Source organism: Dama dama, chromosome Y (assembly GCF_033118175.1).
Source record: "Dama dama isolate Ldn47 chromosome Y, ASM3311817v1, whole genome shotgun sequence".
Taxonomy (NCBI): Eukaryota; Metazoa; Chordata; class Mammalia; order Artiodactyla; family Cervidae; genus Dama; species Dama dama.
The window spans coordinates 2,696,728-2,718,909 of record NC_083715.1 but is presented as its reverse complement, the minus strand read 5'-3'; positions in this window follow the sequence as shown (position 1 = coordinate 2,718,909).

The following is a 22,182-nucleotide window of genomic DNA, read 5'->3' as shown; positions in this document are numbered from 1 at the left end:
AGAAAAGGAAAGTTAGAGACCAATATCATATAGATGGACAGAGGCAGACATCCTTAACAAAATATGAGTAAAAAAAATCCACCAGTACTTGAAAAGGATTGAACACCATTATTAAGTGGGCTTTATCCAAGAGATGCAAACATTCTTCATTAGCTGCATATCAATGTACACTGAAGGATTAAAACCATATGATCACTTCAATAGATCCTGAAAATACTTTGACATAATTTGACAAGCATGTGAGATTGAAACTCTCCAAAAACTGCAGATAGCAAACTACCTCAACTTAACAAAAACACACAAATCAAAATTGCAATGAAGTATCACCTCGCTCCATTCCAAATGGCCAGCATCATAACAAATCTATAACGGGGCTTCCCTGCTTGTCCAGTGGCTATGACACCATGATCCCAAAGCAGGGGTCCCAGGTTTGATCCCTGGTCATTGAATTAGATTCCACATGCAGTGATTGAGGTTTGTGGCAAACAAATAAATAAGTAAATATTTATGTGTTTGTGTATATATACATATAACAATTTAAATAAATACATATATATAATTATTTGGTATATATATATATATATATATATATATATATATATAGTATTATTTGGTATATATATAATTTGGTACATATATATATTATTTGGTACATATATATATAATTTGATATCTATCTATCTATATATATATACATAGTATTATATTATATGAAGGAGATGGCATGGAGAAAAGGGAATCCTTCTGCCTTTCTGAACTGTGTTAGGAATGTTAATGAATACTGCCATGATGCTGAACAGTATAGAAGTTCTTTAGATAACCAGGAATAAAACTACCATACAATCCAACAACCCCACTGTTTGGCATATACTCAAAAGAAACCTTAAATGAAAAAGACATATGTACACCAGTATCCATTGTAACACCATTTAGAGTAGCTAATAAAGGGAAATGATCTCAGTGCCCATTGAGCAGAGAATGGATAAAGAAGCTATGGTTTTTATATATGATGGAAACTGACTCACCCTTAAAGATAAACAAAATTGGGTTATCTATAGAGTTTCAGCTGAATCTAGAGCCTATTACACGCTGAAGTAATTAAAAAACAGAAAGACCAATATTGCATACTAGTGCATATAATTGGAATCTAGAAAACACGTACTGAAGAACCCATTTGGAGGGTAGGAAGAGATGCAGTCATAGAAAACAGACTTGTGGACACAGAGTGGGAAGGAGAGAATGGGATAAATTGAACAAATTGCACTGACATATGTAAAAACTGAAGAATGTAGTAGATAGCTAGAGCTATAGAGGGCTCTAGTGGATTGGGTTGTGGGGTAGGAGAGGAGGTCCAAGAGCGAGATGGGAGGACTGCTCAAAAGGGAGGCTCAGCTATATATACTAATAAACGATTGACCTTGCTGGACAGCAGAAACTAACATAACATTGTAAGTCAATTATACTCCAAATTTTAATCATTTTGTTTCAAGTGAAGAAAGAAAATCAGTCCTTGGACAACTTGTGCAAATGACAAGTAAAGCATCACAGTGCATCTCAAGTAAAATGTGTGCTCAGGACTGCTTTAGTATGTATAGACAAAACAAGAAAAAAAAAAAAAAAAAACAAACTTAAAATGAAGAGCTAAGTTAGCCAGAAAAATTTCAGACACTACACTTAAGTGTCCCTTCACTTCACTAATTTGTTTTTGCTTCTAAAAATAAAGAAGGGATTCCTAAAAGTAAACTAAACATTTATGATTATATGTTTTCATTAACCGATGTCACCAATTTATGAAAACATTAATTCCCTCAAGTTTTAATAAGCAATAGCAGAACTTTGACTTTCAGAACTATACTAAGCAGGAATTAGTAAACATAGTTTAAAACTGAGATGCAGCCCAAGAATCCCTTATTTTGTAATGATATAATGTGTGCTACTGACTGGGAAAAAAATGCATAGCCTAAAAGTGGAGAATTCTTCATTAGGACTTTCATCCTAAGAAAGATTTAATCACGAGGAGAAACTTCTCAAGTATTGTAAAAAGACTGCTCTGAAGAAGGATAGGAGGAGCCAGGTTTCACAGAATTTTGGTACAACAATCAGGTATGGAGAGTGTCTGAATATTATGGTTAATGAAAGAAGAACTGGACACCTCAAGTGAATGGATTGAGGTATTTTCTATCTATGGGAAGATGCAATAATCTGGGCTCCTTGAAATAATTCCTTTGATAAGCACCTTAACTAGGTGGAGTATCTGTTCTCTCTCAAGTCAGTTCTTTGGGCAACACTGGTGGCAGCTGCAATAACTAAGGACTTGATTTCAACTTGATTTCGTCAAGAGTCCCCTCAAGTTTCACATTTAGGGATGGATGAAATGGCTTATGACTTGATGATTTCAGCATCCTTGGTTTACTGATATGGCTGGCAAATTTCTTGCTTCACAGTGTGGTCTATTCTCTACAACCTCAGAAAATGCTACTATCTGTAGAGAGATTCTTATACTCTAACAGAAGGTGACTGTGGGCTTCTACCTCAACAGGACATAAAGAGGACCTAAATGATTGTGAAAATGCCTAATACAGGTTTAGTACAAGTTCCAAAGAGACATGAGACTGAAAACAAAACATAAATTTGAAGAACACGACTGGAAACACTTCAAGGTCAAGGAATGGTAAACAGGAGGGGGTGTTGCATTTTCAATTCATGTATATACATATACACGCACATACATTTGTATATTTATATTTGCATTTATGTACCTACACTGAAATGCTCAAATAGGCATATACACATATACTGTGTATATATTTATCTCTACTCATATACGTGTCTATACATGTCTATATACACACACACAAACATATATGTCCATATGTATCTGAACATTCTCTGGAATATTCTCAGAAATAGGTTTTACTTTAAGGCATAAAACAAGTCTCAGGATTTTAAATCATAACCAAGTATGTTCTCTGAACACCAAGAAGTGGAGTTAACAGTTAAAAATGAGATACATGTTTGCAAATTTGTCAATGTGTGGAAAATTAAGCAAGACATTTATGAAGAACCAATGTTTCAAAGTGTAAGTCACAAGGGAAGTAAGATAATTCTCTGAGGCTTATGTAAGTGAAAGTACTTTTAGCAAATCATCAGATCCTGCAAAAGTATATACCTGCAGTTATATCCCTCCTGCAAAATAGATACTGCTACCTGTAAACAGCAAAATTATATGCCTAAAGTTTTGACATATACATGTGCATGTATATTTGTAGGTGTGTGTGTGTTTGTGTGTGTAAACTAATAGTTGCCCAGGTAGCACTAATACTAAGGAACCTGCCTTCTAAGGCAGAAGTCATAAGACAGCAGGTTCACTCCATGGGTTGGGAAGATCTCCTGGAACAAAACATGGCAACCCACTCCTATTCCTTCATCTTGAGAATACCATGAATTGAGAATCCATGATGGATGAGAGTTTGTGTGATGCAGAGTGTCAGACAGGAGTGTAGTGATTTAACACACATATAGTACACATGTTCCTTTCATATATTACCAATGGCATGTTCAGCAAGAAATTGAAAATAGTACAGCATTTTAAAAAAATCTGTTTCTATGGGGTTATTTACATACAATGGGATAACCATTCAACTTCCTTTTTTATGAATCAATTGATTTTTTTCCAGTTTTTAAAATTGTTTCAGTCACTCTGTTATTTTAGCAATTTGACTGCTTCATATAGCTTGAGACTTTTGTTGACAAAAATTCCTGTCCTAAATACCTAAAATTCCTCTTTATTTAGTATCTTTAATAGCAATGGCATCATATTCATTCTTAATTCAGTAACTAAATCTTCTCTTTGTGTTTGTTTAGTTTACCTAATATTCTTTTTACTAATTGAGTTTTTTGTTCAATTTTCTATGTATTTTTTTTACAATTTATATTATCTTATACCCATACTAACATTTATTGATGTCCTCTTTCTCATATATATTTCATTCTATTCAAATATATTGAATGAATATATATATTAAATATTCATATATATCAATACATATGGAATATATATTCATATATATATGAATATATAATCATATATATATTCATATATATATATATATATTTCATTTTGATTCACATCAGAGTATGTTCTCATTTCCCCTGTGAGTTATTCTTTTCCTCATCAGGCCCTTCAGAATGTGTTATTTAGTTTTTCACACATTACATTTTTCAAATTTTCCTCCCATTTTTATTTCAATTTACATGGTTTGGATGACAGAGACCATATTTGGTACGATTTACATTATTGGTGGTTATTCCATGGCTTAATATAATCTCAATTCTCAGGAATAATCTGGAGATTATTCCATGTGAAGTTGAGACAGACGTATATTCTTCTGTTCTTTTTGGGTGGAATGTTCTGCACATCTGTGTTTGGTCCACTGGTTTGTATGGCATATAGGTTTTCTTTTCCCTTAGTTGTCTTATATTATTCTTGATTTATTGGAATATTTATTGCTGGATATTAATTCTTGGGCTATAATTCTGGCTTATGTTTTGCAGTCTTTAAACTTCATGTTAGCCTAAAGGCAGATAAACATTTCCAGTATTAGGTAACTTTAACTCTTTCATGATGTGATCGTGTGTGTGTGTGTGTGTGTGTGTGTGTGTGTGTGTGTGAGTGTGTGTGTGATATACCCATATATCATTAATACAGAGATAAGGTGAAAAACTATATAATTAATATAATGATTGGAATGACTGGTGCTGAAGCTGCAACTCCAATATTTGGTCACCTGATGTGAAGAACTGACTAATTTGGGAAGACTTTGTTGTTGGGAAAGATTGAAGGCAAGAGGAGAAGGGGACAACAGAGGATGTGTGTTTGGATGGCATCACCAACTTAATGGACAGGAGTCTGAGAAATCACCGGGAGTTGGTTTTGGACAGGGGGTCTGGAATGCTGCAGTCTGAGAGAAACATCTGCTAGGAAGGTTGAGAAGAAGTCTAGGGGTCCCCAAGGAGAGAAGGGTCTGGAATTCTCAAGGAGAAAGAAAGGACAAACTTTGTTCTTTCCTATACATTCCTTAAGATTATTTAACAGTAATGTATCCTGCCTGAGGACAGTCTCTGGATTAAGCCTTCTGGATAATCCTGTTATCTTAAAATGAAAATTGTGGGAGTAGGTCTGCTTAGGGCTTTACAACCTCCAGACATCCTTTTGATTCATTGGCGAGTTTATAACTCCACTGCTAACACTAGCAATGGGGTATCTTTCTACCCCCTTCTTATGTCAATGTCAAAATCTTTCTCTATCTTCCTTATGCTTTAATAAAACTTTATTACACAAACACTCTGAGTGATCAAGCCTCATCTCTGGCCCCAGAATGAATTCTTCTCCTCCAGAGGCCAAGAATTCTGGCGTTTTCTTGAGGTTCAGAAACAACCTTTCATCTTGGAGGCTCATCTGGGATTCTTTAGGACAAGGTAATGAAACTTGGAGCTCTAGTTCTTTCTTCTCTCAGCGAACACGTTCTCTGCTGTACTTTACTAACTCCATGGTGTGCTTGCAGGAATGAATGAAATGCCCTGCGTGAAGCAAGTCTGGAGCCCTGCTCTGTGGTTCTGTTGGGACCTCATACAGCTTATGGCAGAAATCTGTCAGGGGTTTATACCGACCTGCCAATTCCAAGAGGCACCCAACATCTCCTTAGTTGACAGACCAGAAACGGGGAAAGTATGTGGGCTGAACCCTCCTTTCTCGGTTAAACTTTTCAGTCTCATTGACCATTTCATAATTCCTTGGAAATTAGAAGTAGTAACTTAATCTGTTGTCTTATAGACTTTCAAGGGATTTGTGATCTATGCTGTTACTGTGTACTGTTACTTAACCCCAAACTTGGATTGGTAGTCCAGAAGCACCTTGCCTCGTTAAGAATAGACAGTTCAGAAGTTAGACAGAACTTTAGCTACAAGAGCATCTCTGAGGTTAAAGGTTTCTCCATTTGGAACCACATTCCCCCCCCCCCCCCTTTGGTAATGCTGGCTCTTAGTGGACCAGAGGAGGCTCTTATGCTGGTGTGGTGACACTGGGAAGGAACATTTCTATTCTATGTTTGTATCAGTTTTATTGTGGTAAGGAATAAACTCAGGTTCATTCACAGGCACTTAGGTGATGGATGTTTCCCCTAGCGATCTTAGCCTGGGAAGCATTCCGGAAGGTTACTCTAATCACACCCCAGGTGGCAGCAGAGGCAATGAAGATTTTAATGGTGAGGAGGGGATGTCAGTCAGGGATGCCATCAGGTCTACCCCTGCTGCATTTCCACCCCCTCTCGGTGGTCGAACTGGGAGGGATGAGTATGTCACCTGCATGGCTAAGGGACAGACTAAGTCTGACCAGGAAAGAAAAGCTTTGGTGGAAAGTCTGTCCACACCCCCATCCAGAGCAGGGAGGCATGCTTCCAGTAGAAAGTAGGCACTGATCTCTCTCACTCTTTTTTTTTTTAATTTTTTTTTTTCTCTCTTACAGATGGGAGCTAACAATTCCAGCCTCTCTCCTTTGAACTGTATCCTGAAAAACTGGGATAGATTTGATCCCCAGGGCTTAAGAAGACACAGACACAGGAAGACCAGACACACCTGGTCTTCCTACGTGATACTGCATGGCCGTGGTACCCACTGGAGGATGGTGAATGATGGCCATTTGGAGGGTCTCTTAAATAAAATACTGTTTTACAATTAGACTGGTTATGTAGAAAACAAGGGAAGTGGGGAGAGGTAGCATATGTGTTGCTCTTTTTCTCTCTGAGAAATATGCCAGACTTGTGTCCTAAGGGTATAGATTTGGGTGTGACACCTTCAGCTCCTTCCTGCCCTCCTACTTTACTAGATGAGATGGAGGACAGGAGACAAAGAGATAAATAAAAGCAGGTTTCTCCAATCTATCCCTGAAGTCATAAGCACAGAATAAACAGGGAAACTGTGGAACAGTCACAGAAGTTGATCCCTCTTCATGGAGCACCCACTGGGAGAAATAATCAGCCTATGAGAGTTAATAAACATTTTTCTTATCAAGAAATACTGTGAATCAAGGAGCATTTGAGAGACTATTTAGAGGAAACAGAAAAATATATTAGAGCTTTTAAAGGTGTCACTCTGCTTTATGACATTACTTGGAAGGATGTGATGTATATCTTGGGACAAACACTGACACCTGACTCAAAATCTTGAGCTCTGGGAAAAGCGGTTCCTTATGGAGATGAATGTCATCGTAACGAATCACTAGGGAAGGGGATGAACGAGATAACCACCCTCCCCACTGGGAATCAGGCGCTACCAGCTACAGAAACAGACTGGGAATACAACACAGCTAAAGGAAGATCCAATCAGAACAATTTTGTCACATGTATTCTTTTTTTCCATTTATTTTTATTAGTTGGAGGCTAATTACTTTACAATATTTGTAAATTGTAGTGTTTTTTGCCATACAGTGACATGAATCAGCCATGGATTTACATGTTTCCCCATCCCGATTCCCTCTCTCACCTCCCTCTCCAACCGATCTCTCTGGGACTTCCCAGTGCACCAGCCCAAGGCACTTGTCTCATGCGTCCAAGCTGGGCAGGTGATCTGTTTCACCCTTGATAATACACATGTTTCGATGCTGTTCTCTCAAAACATCCCAACCTTGCCTTCTCTCACAGAGTCCAAAAGTCTGTTCTGTACATCTGTGTCTCTTTTTCTGTTTTGCATATAGGGTTATCATTACCATCTTTCTAAATTCCATATATATGTGTTACTATGCTGTAATGTTCTTTATCTTTCTGGCTTACTTCAGTTTGTATAATGGGCTCCAGTTTTATCCATCTCATGAGAACTGATTCAAATGAATTATTTTTAACGGCTGAGTAATATTCCATGGTGTATATGCACCACAGCTTCGTTATCCATTCATCTGCTGATGGACATCGAGGTTGCCTCCATGTCCTGGCTATTATATACAGTGCTGCGATGAACATTGCGGTGCACGTGTCTCTTTCAGATCTGGTTTCTGCGTTGGGTGTGCCCAAAAGTGGGATTGCTGGGTCATATGGCAGTTCTATTTCCAGTTTTTGAAGGAATCTCCACACTGTTCTCCATAGCAGCTGCACTAGTTTGCATTCCATCCAACAGTGTAAGAGGGCTCCCTTTTCTCCACACCCTCTCCAGCATTTATTGCTTGTAGACTTTTGGATAGCATCCTGACTGGTGTGTAGTGGTACCTCATTGTGGTTTGATTTGCATTTCTCTGATAATGAGTGAGGTTGAGCATCTTTTCATGTGTTTGCTAGCCATCTGTATGTCTTCTTTGGAGAAATGTCTGTTTATTTCTTTGACCCATTTTTTGATTGGGTCATTTATTTTTCTGGAATTGAGCTACAGGTGTTGTTTGTATATTTTTGAGATTAATCCTTTGTCTGTTGCTTCGTTTGCTCTTATTTTCTCCCATTCTGAGGGCTGTCTTTCACCTTACTTATAGTTTCCTTTGTTGTGCAAATGCTTTTAGCTTTAGTTAGGTCCCATTTGTTTATTTTTGCTTTTATTTCCAACATTCTGGGAGGTGGGTCATAGAGGATCCTGCTGTGATTTATGTCAGAGAGTGTTTTGCCTATGTTCTGCTCTAGGAGTTTTATAGTTTCTGGTCTTATATTTAGATCTTTAATCCATTTTGAGTTTATTTTTGTGTATGATGTTAGAAAGTGTTCTAGTTTAATTCTATTACAAATGGTTAACCAGTTTTCCCAGCACCACTTGTTAAAGATGCTGTCCTTTTTCCATTGTATATTCTTGCCTCATTTGTAGAAGATAAGGTGTCCATAAGTTCGTAGATTTATGTCTGGGCTTTCTATTCTGTTCCATTGATATATATTTCTGTCTTTGTGGAGTACCATACTATCTTGATGACTGTGGCTTTTTAGTACAGTCTGAAGTGAGGCAGGTTGATTCCTCCAGTTCCATTCTTCTTTCTCAAGATTACTTTGGCTATTTGAGGTTTTTGTTTTTTTTTTTTTATTTCCATACAAATTGTGAAATTAGTGGTTCTAGTTCTGTGAAAAACACTATTGGTAGTTTGATAGGGATTGCATTGAATCTATAGATTGCTTTGGGTATTATAGTCATTTTGACAGTATTGATTCTTCCAATCTATGAACACGGTATATTTCTCCATCTGTTTGTCTCCTTTTTGATTTCTTTCATCAGTGTTTTATAGTTTTCTATGTATAGGTCTTTTGTTTCTTTAGGGAGATATACTCCTAATTATTTTATTATTTTTGTTGCAATGGTGAATGGTATTGTTTTCTTAATTTCTATTTCTGTTTTCTTATTGTTAGTGTATAGGAATGCAAGGGATTTTTGTGTGTAAATTTTATATCCTGCAACTTTACTATATTCATTGTTTAGCTCTAGTAATTTTCTGGCAGAGTCTTTAGGGTTTTCTATGTAGAGGATCAGGTCATCCACAAACAGTGAGAGTTTCACTTCTTCTTTTCCTATCTGGATTTCTGTTACTTCTTTTTCTTCTCTGATTTCTGTGGCCAAATCTTCCAAAACTATGTTGAATAGTAGTGGTGAGAGTGGGCACCCTTGTCTTGTTCCTGCTTTCAGGAGAAATGCTTTCAATTTTTCTCTATTGAGGGTAATGCTTGCTGTGAGTTTGTCATATATAGCTTGCATTATGTTGAGGTATGTTCCTTCTGTTCCTGCTTTATGCAGAGTTTAATCATAAATGGATGTTGAATTTCGTCAAAGGCTTTTCCTGTCGCTATTGAGATAGCCATATGGATTTCATCTTTCAATTTGTTAATGTGGTGTATTACATTGATTGATTTGTGAATAGCAAAGAATCCTTGCATTTCTGGGATAAAGCCCACTCGGTCATGATGTATGATTTTTTTAAATATGTTGTTGGATTCTGTTTGCTAGAGTTTTGTTAAGGATTTTTGCATCTATGTTCATCAGTGATATTGGCCTGTAGTTTTGTTTTCTTTCTTCCTTTCTTTTTTTTTTTTTCCTGGCATCCTTGTCTGGTTTTGGAATTACGGTGATGGTGGCCTCATGGAATGAGTTTGGAGCTTTACCTTCTGCAATTTTCTGAAAGAGTTTGAGTAAGATAGGTGTTAACTCTTCTCTAAATATTTGGTAGAATTCAACTGTGAAGCCATCTGGTCCTGGGCTTTTGTTTACTGGAAGATTTCTGATTACAATTTTGATTTCCTTGCTTTTGATGGGTCTGTTAAAATCTTCTATTTCTTTCTGGTTCCGTTTTGGAGAGTTATACTTTTCTAAGAATTTGTCCATTTCTTCCAAGTTGTCCATTTTATTGGCAAAGAGCTGCTGGTAGTAGTCTCTTATGATCCTTTGTATTTCAATGTTGTCTGTTATGATTTCTCCATTTTCATTTCTAATTTTGTTAATTTGGTTCTTCTCCCTTTGTTTCTTAATGAGTCTTGCTAACGGTTTGTCAATTTTGTTTATTAACAAAAAAAAAAAAAAAAAAAGCTTTTTGCTTTCTTGAATTTTGCTATAGTCTGTTTAGTTTCTTTTGCACTTATTTCTGCCCTAATTTTAAAGATCTGTTTCCTTCTATTAACTCTGGGGTTCTTCATTTCTTCCTTCTCTAGTTGCTTTAGGTGTAGAGTTAGGTTATTTATTTGACTTTTTCTTGTTTCTTGAGGTAAGCCTGTAATGCTATGAACCTTCCCCTTAGTGCTGCTTTTACAGTGTCCCATAGGTTTTGGGTTGTTGTGTTTTCATTTTCATTTGTTTCTAGGCATATTTTGATTTCTTTTTTAATTTCTTCTATGATTTAATGGCTATTCAGAAGTGTGTTATTTAACCTCTATATGTTTGAATTTTTAATTCTTTTTTTTTCCCTGTAATTGAGATATAATCTTACTGCACCATAGTCAGAAAAGGTGACTGGAATGATTTCAAATTATTTTGAATTTACCAAAGCTGGATTTACGGCCCAGGATGTGATCTATTCTGGAGAAGGTTCCGTGTGCAGTTGAGGAAAAGGTGAAATTGAATGTTTTGGGGTGAAATGTCCTATAGATATCAATTAGGTCTAGCTGGTCCATTGTGTCATTTAAAGTTTGTGTTTCCTTGTTAATTTTCTATTTAGTTGATCTATCCATAGTTGTGAGTATGGTATTCAAGTCTCCACTATTATGGTGTTACTATTAATTTCCTCTTTCATACTTGTAAGCTTTTGCCTTATATATTGTGGTACTCTTATGTTGGGTGCATATATATTTATAATTGTTATATCTTCTTCTTGGATTGATGCTTTGGTCATTGTGTAGTGTTCTTCTTTGTCTTTTTTCACAGCCTTTATTTGAAAGTCTATTTTATCTGATATGAGTATTGCAAGTCCTGCTTTCTTTTGGTCTCCGTTTGCATGATTTTTTTTTTCCCCCAGCCCTTCACTTTTAGTCTGTATGTGTCCCTTGTGTTGAGCTGGGTCTCTTGTAGACAGCATATATAGGGTTCTTGTTTTTCTATCCATTCAGCCAGTCATTGTCTTTTGGTTGGGATATTCAACCCATTTACATTTAAGGTAATTATTGATAGGTGTGGTCCTGTTGCCATTTACTTTGTTGTTTTGGGTTCATGTTTATACAACCTTTCTGTGTTTCCTGTCCAGACAAGACCCTTTAGCATTTGTTGAAGAGCTGGCTGGTGGTGCTGAATTCTCTCAGCTTTTGCTTGCCTGTAAAGCTTTTGTATTATCCTTCATATCCAAATGAGATCCTTGCTGGGTACAGTAATCTAGGTTGTAGGTTATTCTCTTTCATTACTTTCAGTATGTCCTGCCATTCCCTTCTGGCCTGGAGGGTTTCTATTGATAGATGAGCTGTTATCCTCATGGGAATCCCTCTGTGTTTTATTTGTTGTTTCTCCCTTGCTGCCTTTAATATTTGTTCTTTGTGTTTGATCTTTGTTAATTTGATTAATATGTGTCATGGGTTGTTTCACCTTGGGTTTATCCTGTTTGGGACTCTGGGTTTCTTGGACCTGTGTAACTATTTCCTTCCCCATTTTTAGGGAAGTTTTCAGCTATTATCTCCTCAAGTATTTCCTCATGGTCTTTCTTTTTGTCTTCTTCTTCTGGGACTCCTGTGATTCAAACGTTGGGACATTTCACATTGTCCCAGAGGTCCCTGAGGGTGTCCTCATTTCCTTTGATTCTTTTTACTGTTTTTCCTCTCTGCTTCATTTATTTCCACCATTTTATCTTCTACCTCACTTATCCTATCTTCTGTCTCCATTATTCTACACTTGGTACCCTCCAGAGTATTTTTGATCTCCATTATTCATTTTTAATTGACTCTTTTTAATTTCTTCTAGGTCTTTATTAAACATTTCTTGCATCTTCTCAATCATTGTCTCCAGGCTATTTATCTGTAACTCCATTTTGTTTTCAAGATGGTGGATCATTTTTATTATCATTATTCTATATTGTATTTCAGGTAGAATCCCTATCTTCTCCTCTTTTGTTTGACTTGGTGGGCATTTTTCATGTTCCATTACCTTCTGGATATTCCTCTGCCTTTTCATATTGTTTAGATTGCTGTGTCTGGAGTAGGCTTTCTGTATTCTGGTGGCCTGTGGTTCCTTTTTATTGAGGTTTCTCCCAGTGGGTGGGGTTGGACAATTGGCTTGTCAAGGTTTCATAGTTAGGGAAGCTTGCATTGGTGTTCTGCTGTGTGGAACTAGATTTATTCTCTCTGGAGTGCAATGGAGTGTCCAGTAGTGAGTTTTGAGATGGGTCTATGTGTGAGGTTTGACTTTGGGCAGCCTGTATGTTGATGCTCAGGGCTACGTTCCTGCATTGCTGCAGAATTTGTGTGGTATGACTTGCTCTGGAACTTATTGGCTCTTGAGTGGTGGTTGATTTCAGTGTAGGTATGGAGGCCTTTGGATTGTCTCTTATTACTTAATGTTCCCTGTAGTCAGGAGTTTTCTGGTGTTCTCAGGTTTTGGACTTAAGTCTCCAGCCTCTGGATTTCAGTCTTATTCTTCCAGTAGTCTCAAGACTTCTCCAACTATATAGGACTGATAATAAAACTTCTAGGTTAATGGTGAAAAGATTCTCCACCGTGAGGGACACCCAGAGAGGTTCACCACGTTACATGAAGAAGAGGAGAAGGAGCATGGAGATAGAGATGAGCAGGAGGAGAAAAGGGGGGACTCGAGGAGAGAGACAGATCTATGCAGCTCTCTGTTCCCAAAGTGTTCTCTGTAGCCCAGACACCCACAGAGATTCACAGAATTGGACTGGGAAGAGAAGGGGGAGGGAGGAAATAGAGGTGATCTGAGGGAGAAAACAGAAAGTCAAAGGTGGGAGAGTGTAATCAACACACTCCTGAGTAAAAATGGGTACTGAATACTGAATACTTAAATGTCCAAAATTGATATCAAATACTGAAAAACAAAGATTAAAAATCTAGAGTAGAAGTTAGACCCTTAAACTATAATATTAAAAACAAAAACACAAAAAATTAGAAATATATGTGAAGTTTGGTTCAAAAATAGGGCCTCTTTTTTTTTTTTTTTTTCTCAAAGCTATAGTGAAATGATAATGAAAATTAAGGAGTAATAGACGACTTTAAAAGTAAATAAGGGCAAAAAAAGAGAAAAAATAATTAAAAAAAAAATAAAATTACATCTAGGAATGTCCCTGGAGCTGTTGTGGTCAGTGTGGGTTCAGTTCAGTTTCAGATAGCTCCTCATTCCAGCTTACACTTCTTGATATCCATAGGCCCCTTCCTGTGTAGTCGGTGTTACCTACAGGGATTTTAATCCGTTGCACCGGTCACTTCTGAAGCGGTTCCCTTTGTTTATTTGGCTTCTCTTTGCTGGTCTCTTCAGTGTCTAATTTCTGCCCTGACAGAAGCGGGCAGAGGTGGTCTCTTGTTTAGGTTTGTTTGGTCAGCTGTGCTGTAGCGATGGAGGGGCACTGCAGACAATTGTCACCGGCCTCTGTGCGGAGCACTCACAGTGTTCTGGCCACATTGGGTTTGCCCCAGCTCAAGTGTGTGTGCTTTCCTCGTCTACACTGCTCAGGCTCCTGGCTGCTCTATATGGAGTGGGCCCTCCATTGCATGCGATTCCAGTTTTCAGGTATTCCACAAAAGCACAGACTCAGTTGGGCCTGTGTTTTGTTCCTTCCCAGGCCCGAGCAGCTCAGACAGCCAGGAGCGTGACGAGTGCACTCTCCCCGGGTGTGGTGTGCCTTCTCCCCTCTGCGGTCCCAGTCTCAGTTTCCATGGGTGCCAGTCAGGTGTGTGAGCCTTGTGTCTGTTCTCGGGAGCTGGCCTCTAACCACGACCCTCACAGCAGATGTCAACCATCCAGAATCTCAGGAAGTGTTTGGTTAGAAACTGGGAGCCTGTTTGGTAGGGGGTGCCATCTCTGGGGCCACGTTTGCCCCTTCCCCTCCCCCCTGCCTCCTGCCTCCAGCGGGGGATGGACCAGTCCTCAGGTTCACTCTTCTCTGGAATTGCTCAGTCCCTTTGTTCTGTGAATGGCCAGCTGTGTGTTCGGGCAGTTTGGGTTAATTTTCTCTATCTCTCTTGCTATCTCACAGTTTAAGTTGCTGTCTCATGTTAACTCCCTCCAATTGCCCTCAGGGCATTCAGGCCCGGTCCTTTCCCTAAGCAATGCCGCCTGATCCTCTCTGTTCCGTCCCCAATTGTGGGTGGTGGGTGCCGGGTGTCTGGAGTACTTTTCTGCTGGGAGTTGCTTTTAGGCATGTAATCTGTGTGTTTTATTTATTTTTCCTCCCAGTTTGGTTGAGATTCAAAAACTTCCCCCAGACCCGCCAATGAGGGGGTTTCCTGGTATTTGGAAACTTCCTCTATGATGACTCACTTCCCGGGATGGGTCTCCTTTCCAAGCTCTTTTGCCTCTCTTTTTATCTTTTATATCTCATCCTACCTCCTTTCAAAGACAATAGGCTGCTCTTCTGAGCACCTGATGTCTTCTGCTAGCAGTCAGAAGTTCTTTTGTGAAGTTTGCTCAGCGTTCAAATGTTCTTTCGATGAATTTGTAAGGGAGAAAGTGGTCTCCCTATCCTATTCCTCCACCGTCTTAGCTCTTCTCCTCGGATGTATTCCTAAAGGACTCAGACAAGCACGTACTAAGCCTTTAATATATGGCAAATTGGCAAACATAGAGCAGGAGGAGAAGGAAGCTCCTGGTAAATTCCAAATAGACTGAGAGAAGCCCTTCACAGATTTGTAGAGATTGATCCTGAAAGTGAAGAAGGAAAAGTGATATTAATGAATAGATTTCTCATGCAGTTGGCTCCAGATATCCGCTGTAAGCTATTAAAATAGGCACATGGACCAAATCAGCCTTTAGATAATCTGTTACAATTGGCTCAGACAGTCTATTATGGTAGGGAATATGAGGAAAAGAAAGAAGGCAGGAAGTGATAAAGGAACAGGTGGAAGCCCTCGCAATGGCTATGAAAACCATTGTTCGACAGCCTGAGAAAAATGCCCTGAGGGACCCAGGTGAAAAAGGATGGGCTTGCTTTTTCTGTGGAAAGGAAGGGCACCTCTTCAGGCTTCAAGCCGCCCCCAGGTCCATGTCCAGTTTGCAAGGGACCACACTGGCAGAGAGACTGCCCCCAGAGGTGTAGGTTTCAGGGGTCAGACTCTCAAGATAATCAGGACTGGAAGGGCCTGGGGGTCCCCACACAAGCTCCCATCCTAATTACACTTGAGGAACCCCAGGTATTAATAATTGTGATGGGCCAATCTGTCAATTTCCTTTCAGATATTGGGGGAACTTAATCAGTGCTTACTGAAACACCTGATCCACTTTCTTTCTGATCCCCTTCCATAATGGAAATGTCTGGCTGAGCCAAATAGCATTACTTCAGTGTTCCTCTAAGTTGTGACTGGGATCCTGTGCAATTTTCACTCAAGTTTCTGATCATGCCAGAATCTCCCTCACCTCTGTTGGGGAAGGATGTACTGAGCAAGGTCCATGCCACTGTTTTCATGAACATGGAGCCTTCTCTTTCTCTCCCTTTAATTGAACAAAAAGTAAATCCTAGAGTATGGGCTGATGGAAAATCTGTGGGTTGAGCACAACATATTATTCCTATAGTTGTCAAGCTCAAGGACCCACACTTATTTCCACATAAGAAGCAGTATCCACTGAAACCTGAGGTTAAGGAAGGGTTAAAACCCATCACCAAAAATTTAAAGGAGCAGGGACTATTAATTCCCTGTAACAGTCCCTGCAATACTCCTAATTTGAGTATAAAGAAATAAAATGTAAAATGCAGACTAGTTCAAGATTTACAAGAAATAAATGAGGCTATAGTTCCTTTACACCCCGCATTGCCTAATCCTTACACTCTAATGTCTGAAATTCCTGAACGAGCCAAATATCTCTGTAATTGATTTAAAAGATGCTTCTATTCAGTGGCTTTCATGGAGGAAAGTCAATTTCTATTTGCCTTTGAGGGCCTAATGCAGCCAGCTTCTCAGTTAACCTGTACAGTTTTGCCCCAGGGATTTCATGACAGTCCTCACTTATTTGGACAAAGTTTGTCAAGGGATCTACAAAACTTTAATAGCTCCGAAGCAGGGGTGTTAAAATATGCAGATAGTGTTTTGCTCTGTGCTGAGATGGAATAAGCCTATTCCTGAGCTTTAGAAGATTTCTTAAACTTTCTGGCAGGCTTCGGTTCCAGGACATCAAAAGAACAGGCTCAGGTTTGTCAACAATCTGTTAGATATCTGGGCCTAATCATATCAAAAGGCCTAGGAGCAAGGGCCCAAGAGAATTAAACCTACACTAAATCATCCCCTTCCTACAACTTTAAGACAATTGAGAGGATTTTGGGAATCACAGGCTACTGTCGCATTTAGATTTCAGGTTATGGGGATCTTGCCTGGCCTTTAAATAAACTTACAGCTGAAACTCAGCAGGCCCGAAGAGACACACTGCTTTAATATCCAGATACTCAAGAGGCTTTTAAGGATCTTCAGACTGCTCTCCTGCAAGCTCCTGCTCTGAGCTTGCCCACATGCTCAGAATTTAATTTGTTTGTCGCTGAAAGAAAAGGTATGACCTTGGGGGTTTTGACACAACTGCAAGGGCCTCAGCAGCAACCTATTGTTTATCTAAGCAGAGAATTATATAGAATTTATCATAGGTGGCCCCACTACCTAAGAGTAATTGGGGCAATGACTTTATTAGCACCTGAAGCTTTAAAAGTAGTCAATGGATGAAACCTTACTCTACTGACTTCTCATGATATGAGTGGAATCTTAAATTCTAAGGCTAGTATTTGATGACGGGCAGCAGCTTCTTAAATATCAGTCATTATTGTTAGAAGAACCAGTAACTAAGCTTAAAGTTTGTGGAAAGTTAAATCCTGCCATTTTTCTTGCTGAAAAGGAAAATGAAACAGCTGATCACGGCTGTTCCCAATTCCTAACTTTAAACTATGCATCTCAGGAAGATCTAAAGGATACCCCACTAGATAATCCTGACATGGAAGTATTTAGAGATGGCAGTTCTTTTGTTTGGGATGGAAAGTGTAAAGCAGGCTATGATGTGGTAACTGCTGAACAGGTTTTAGAAGCAAAATCTCTGCCCCACAGAAGCAATGCTCACTTAGAAAAGCTTGTGGCTCTGACCCGAGCTACTGAGTTAAGCAAAGGGCAGCAGATAAATACATTGATTCTAAGTATGCTTATTTCAATTTACAGCTCATGCTGCAATATGGAAATAAAGACAGTTTGAAACAGCAATAGGAGAACCTATTAAACATTTCAGAGAGATCGAGAGGCTTTTAACTGCTATATGTTTTCCTACAGAACTAGCAGGATGAATTGCAAAGGGCAAAGCAGAGATGGGAGTAATGTAGCCGAAGGTAATCAGTTGGCTGACTGTCAAACCAGAAAAGCAGCAATGCATGAAAACCCTTCAGTACAGATGTCTTTGATCTGGACAGGTCCTGTGGAACAGAAAAAACAAACAAACAATATACTGAGGAAGCATTAGAAATATATGAGAAAAGAGGAGCAAAGATTGTTGATAAAGGGTGGTTACAGTCCGAGGATGGACGATTAATAATTCCTAAAAATGCACAATGGAAATTTCTTAAGGCTTTACACCAGAGTTTACAATTAGATGCACAGAGTACTTACCAGAAGGCTTCTCATTTGTTTGAAGGTAAAAAGGTAATGAAAACTTTAAAGAATATTATCAAAAGATGTGAAGTTTGTCTGAAACATAACCCAAAGACTGAATAGCTAGCAAAATCTGGATTACAAGGAAATGGAAAGTATCCTGGAGAGGACTGGGAAGTTTGTTTTATTCATATGCCAAAAGCTTTTGGGTATTCTTACATAAAATTTGAATGGATACTTTTACTGGATGGATTAAAGCTTTTTCCTATCATAGTGAACAGGCTATGGAGGTAATAGAGATTTTAATCCATGAAATTATCCCCAGGTTTGGGCTGCCACTGGAGCCTTCAGAGTGACAATGGCTCCACCTTTACAGCTGCTGCAACTAAGGGGGGGGGGGGGTGTCTAAAGCTCTTGGAATAGAATATCACTTGCACTGTTCCTAGAGACCTCACTCTCAGGAAAGGTTGAAAGAGCTAATGATTTTATCAAAAGACATCTGTACAAATTAACTGAAGAGACGCTGGACAACTGGATTAAAGTCGTACCCAGATCTTTCATGAGTGCTCGAACTACCCCCAAAAAGGAGGGACTGTCACCCTTTGAATGTTTTTATGGAAGGTCTTTCTTATGAAAAGACATTGTTATAGACCCTGAAGCCCTGGGATTAACTAGTTATGTAACTCAGCTCTCAGCTCTTCAACAGGCATTAACAGAACTCCAGGAGATGACTCCTGACACATGTAAGCCTCTATTTGAGCCAGGAACCAAGGTTCTCATAAAAACATTGGGATTTGGGGGTCATCCCTTGAGCCCCTCTGGGAAGACCCTTACCAGGTTATTCTTTCTTCTCTCACAGCTGCCAAAGTTCCAGAAATTGATTCATGGGTACATCACACTCGAGTTAAGAGTCAGCACCCTGACCAGAATGAAATGACTTCATTTTATGTGTTTCCTTTCTGTGCTCTCACTTTGTACTTTGCAGTGGGTCTGATCATCTATGTGAGCCTACTTCTGCTGACTCCAAAAATCCTGAGTCTGCACTTTGATCCTCAAGACAATGCCTTCCTGTCCTGGGCTCAATCCTACACTGAATTCAACAATCAGTCTAACTGCTGGGTCTGTGAAGCACTCCCCTCTCCATAAGTGGAAGGCTTCCCATGGTGGACATCTCCATTTCAAGGAAAAGATGTTCTCCAAGTTTGCAAACACCTTCAACAACAATTGCCTGTAATGCCTGTTAAACTGATGACATCTAACAAACTTCAGATGGACTGAAGTAGCTATGGGCATAATGTGACTTTTCATTTTGATTTTGACTTGGTTTAATGACTATTTTGCCTTATGCCTGTAACTGTATAATGGGGTTTTCTAAGCGTCTAAAAGCTTTTAATTTACAAATGGTTGTCCAAGGCCCTACAAGTGCCACAGACTCCTCCAACTATCACTTAGGGCCCCTTTAATCAGAGACCCTCAATATGAGGTTTAGGAGAATATTTGGCCTCAACAATGTAGGGGCCATGCCCCTAAACAGCAGGAAGTAATCATTGAATGAAAATGATGCCACTTTCCCTTGGCAACATAATTCTTCTATAAGAAAAGAGGGGAATGAGAGACTCATTTCCTAGGGAGGCTGATAAGTAGTTTAGGTGTCCCCAAGGAGAGAGAGATACGGAATTCTCAAGGAGGTAGAGGATGAACTTTTCTCCCCACCCCCCTTTTTTTTTCTTTCCTCTACTTTCCTTAGGATTGTATAACACTATTGTATCTTGCCTGAAGAGACTCTCTGGATTAAACCTTCTGGCTAATCCTGTTATCTTAAAATGTAGATTATGGGAGTAGGTCTGGTGAGGTCTTTACAATGCCCAGACATTCTTTTGATTCATTGAAGAGTATATAACTCCACTGTTGTCACTTGCAAGGGGGTACTCTTTCTACCTCCTTCTGATGTTTATGTCAGAAGCTTTCTCTATCTCCTTTATAGCTTAATAAAACTTTATTACATAAAAGCTCTGAGTGGTCATCCCTCTCCTCTGGCCCCGGATTTGATTCTATTGCTCCAGAGGCCAAGTATTCTAGCCTCTTTTTGAGGTTCAGCAACAACCTTTCAAGTCTATGGGGTGGCAAGGAATAAGATATGACTGTGTGACTGAACTGAATATATTTAATGTCATGTGTTTCATATCATTGTTTATTTAAAGTCTGTTTTGTCTACTATTAGTATAGTAACTATGGCACTCTATTGCTTATTGCTTGCATAAAATCTTCCTTACAGTATATGGTGAAAGTCTATTCATTTGTAAGATTTCTCTCTTTGACAGTTTATAGTTGCCAATTTAAAAAAAAAAATCCATCATCCCATCTTCTGGTATATCACCTTGATGTGTTGGGTTTTGTTGTTCTTGTTGTTGCTATTTCTTTTATTGAATAGATTTGAGTGATTTTAAGAAGTAGTTGTGGACATTTTGATTGCTCTTGTTCATTCAGTCATGTCCAACTCTTTTGTGGCTCCCTGTACTGCACCACACTAGGCCTTCCTCTCTTTCACTGTTTCCCACAGTTTGCTCAAACACATGTCCATTGAATTGGTGATATCATCCAACCGTCTCATCCTCTGTCACCTCCTTTTCCTCCTGTCCTCAACCTTTCCCAGCATCATGGTGTTTCTAAAGTTGGCTCTTGGCGTCTGGTTGGAAAAATCCTCAAGTTTCAGCTTCAGCTTTCATGCTTCAACAGTATATTTAAGGTTGGTTTCCTTGAGGATTGATTTGCTTGATCTCCAAACAGTCCAAGCGACCCCTAAGAGTTGTCCCCAGCATCACAGTTTGAAGGTATAAATTCTTCAGCTCTCGGCCTTCTTGACATTCCAATTTTCACATCTATACATGACTACTGGATAAACCATAGGCGTTTGTGGTGGAGGGGGCCTTTGTTAATAGACTCATGTCTCTTCTTTTTAATACAAGGTGTAGGTTTGTCATAGCTTTTCCTCCAAGAAGCAAGTGTCTGTTAATTTCATACTTGCAGTCAACATTCACAGTGATTTTGGAGTTGAAGAATATTAAGTCTGTCACTGGTTCCACGTTTTCCCCTTCTATTTGCCAAGACATGATGGGACCAGACACCCTGCTGTTGGGCTTTTGAATGTTGAGTTCTCAGCAAGGTTTCTACTCGCCTCATTCATTCTCATAAGGCCACTCTTTAGTTCCTATTCACTTTCTATTTTTGCAGTGTCCCCATCTGCATATCTAAGATTGTTGACATTTATCCCAGAAATCTTCATTCCAGCTTATTATTCATCCAACCTGGCATTTGGAATAGTATAGTTTACATATATTTCACATAAGCAGAGTGATAATGTGCAGTCTTGTCACTCGCCAATCCCAGGTTTAAACTGGTCAGTTGTTCCATGTCTTGTTCCAACTCTTGTATCTTGACATGCATATACTTTTCTCAGGTGGTAGGTAAGAAGGTCTGTGGACACATAATAAACTGTCCCCAGTTTACTGTGATCCACACAGCCAATGTCTTTAGTGGAGTCACTGAAGCAGAAGTAAATGATTTTCTGAAATTCCATTGTTTCCTAATTGTTCTCTGGTTTGTCTATTGTTTCCAAGTCTAGCTTTCACATCTTGGTTTGTGTACTGCTGAAGAATTGTGAGTTTTACCTAGCTAGAATGTGAAAGGAGCAAAAATGCACACTAATTTGAACATTCCTTGATCTTACCCTCCTTTGGTGTTGCGATGAAAACTGACCTTTTCCTATCTCATGGCCACTGACTAGTTTTATAAATCTTATGACATATGAACTCAGTGCCCCAGTTTAACAGCATCATTACGAGTTTAGCAGTTTCATGTTAATGAATGTTTGCAGTTTTTGCTTAAACCATATGATTTCTCCTTCATATCTGAATGAGATCCTTATCGGCATTAGGTTTAGCTCACTCATCATTTTAAGAATTTGCTACCATCCTCTACTGGCCTG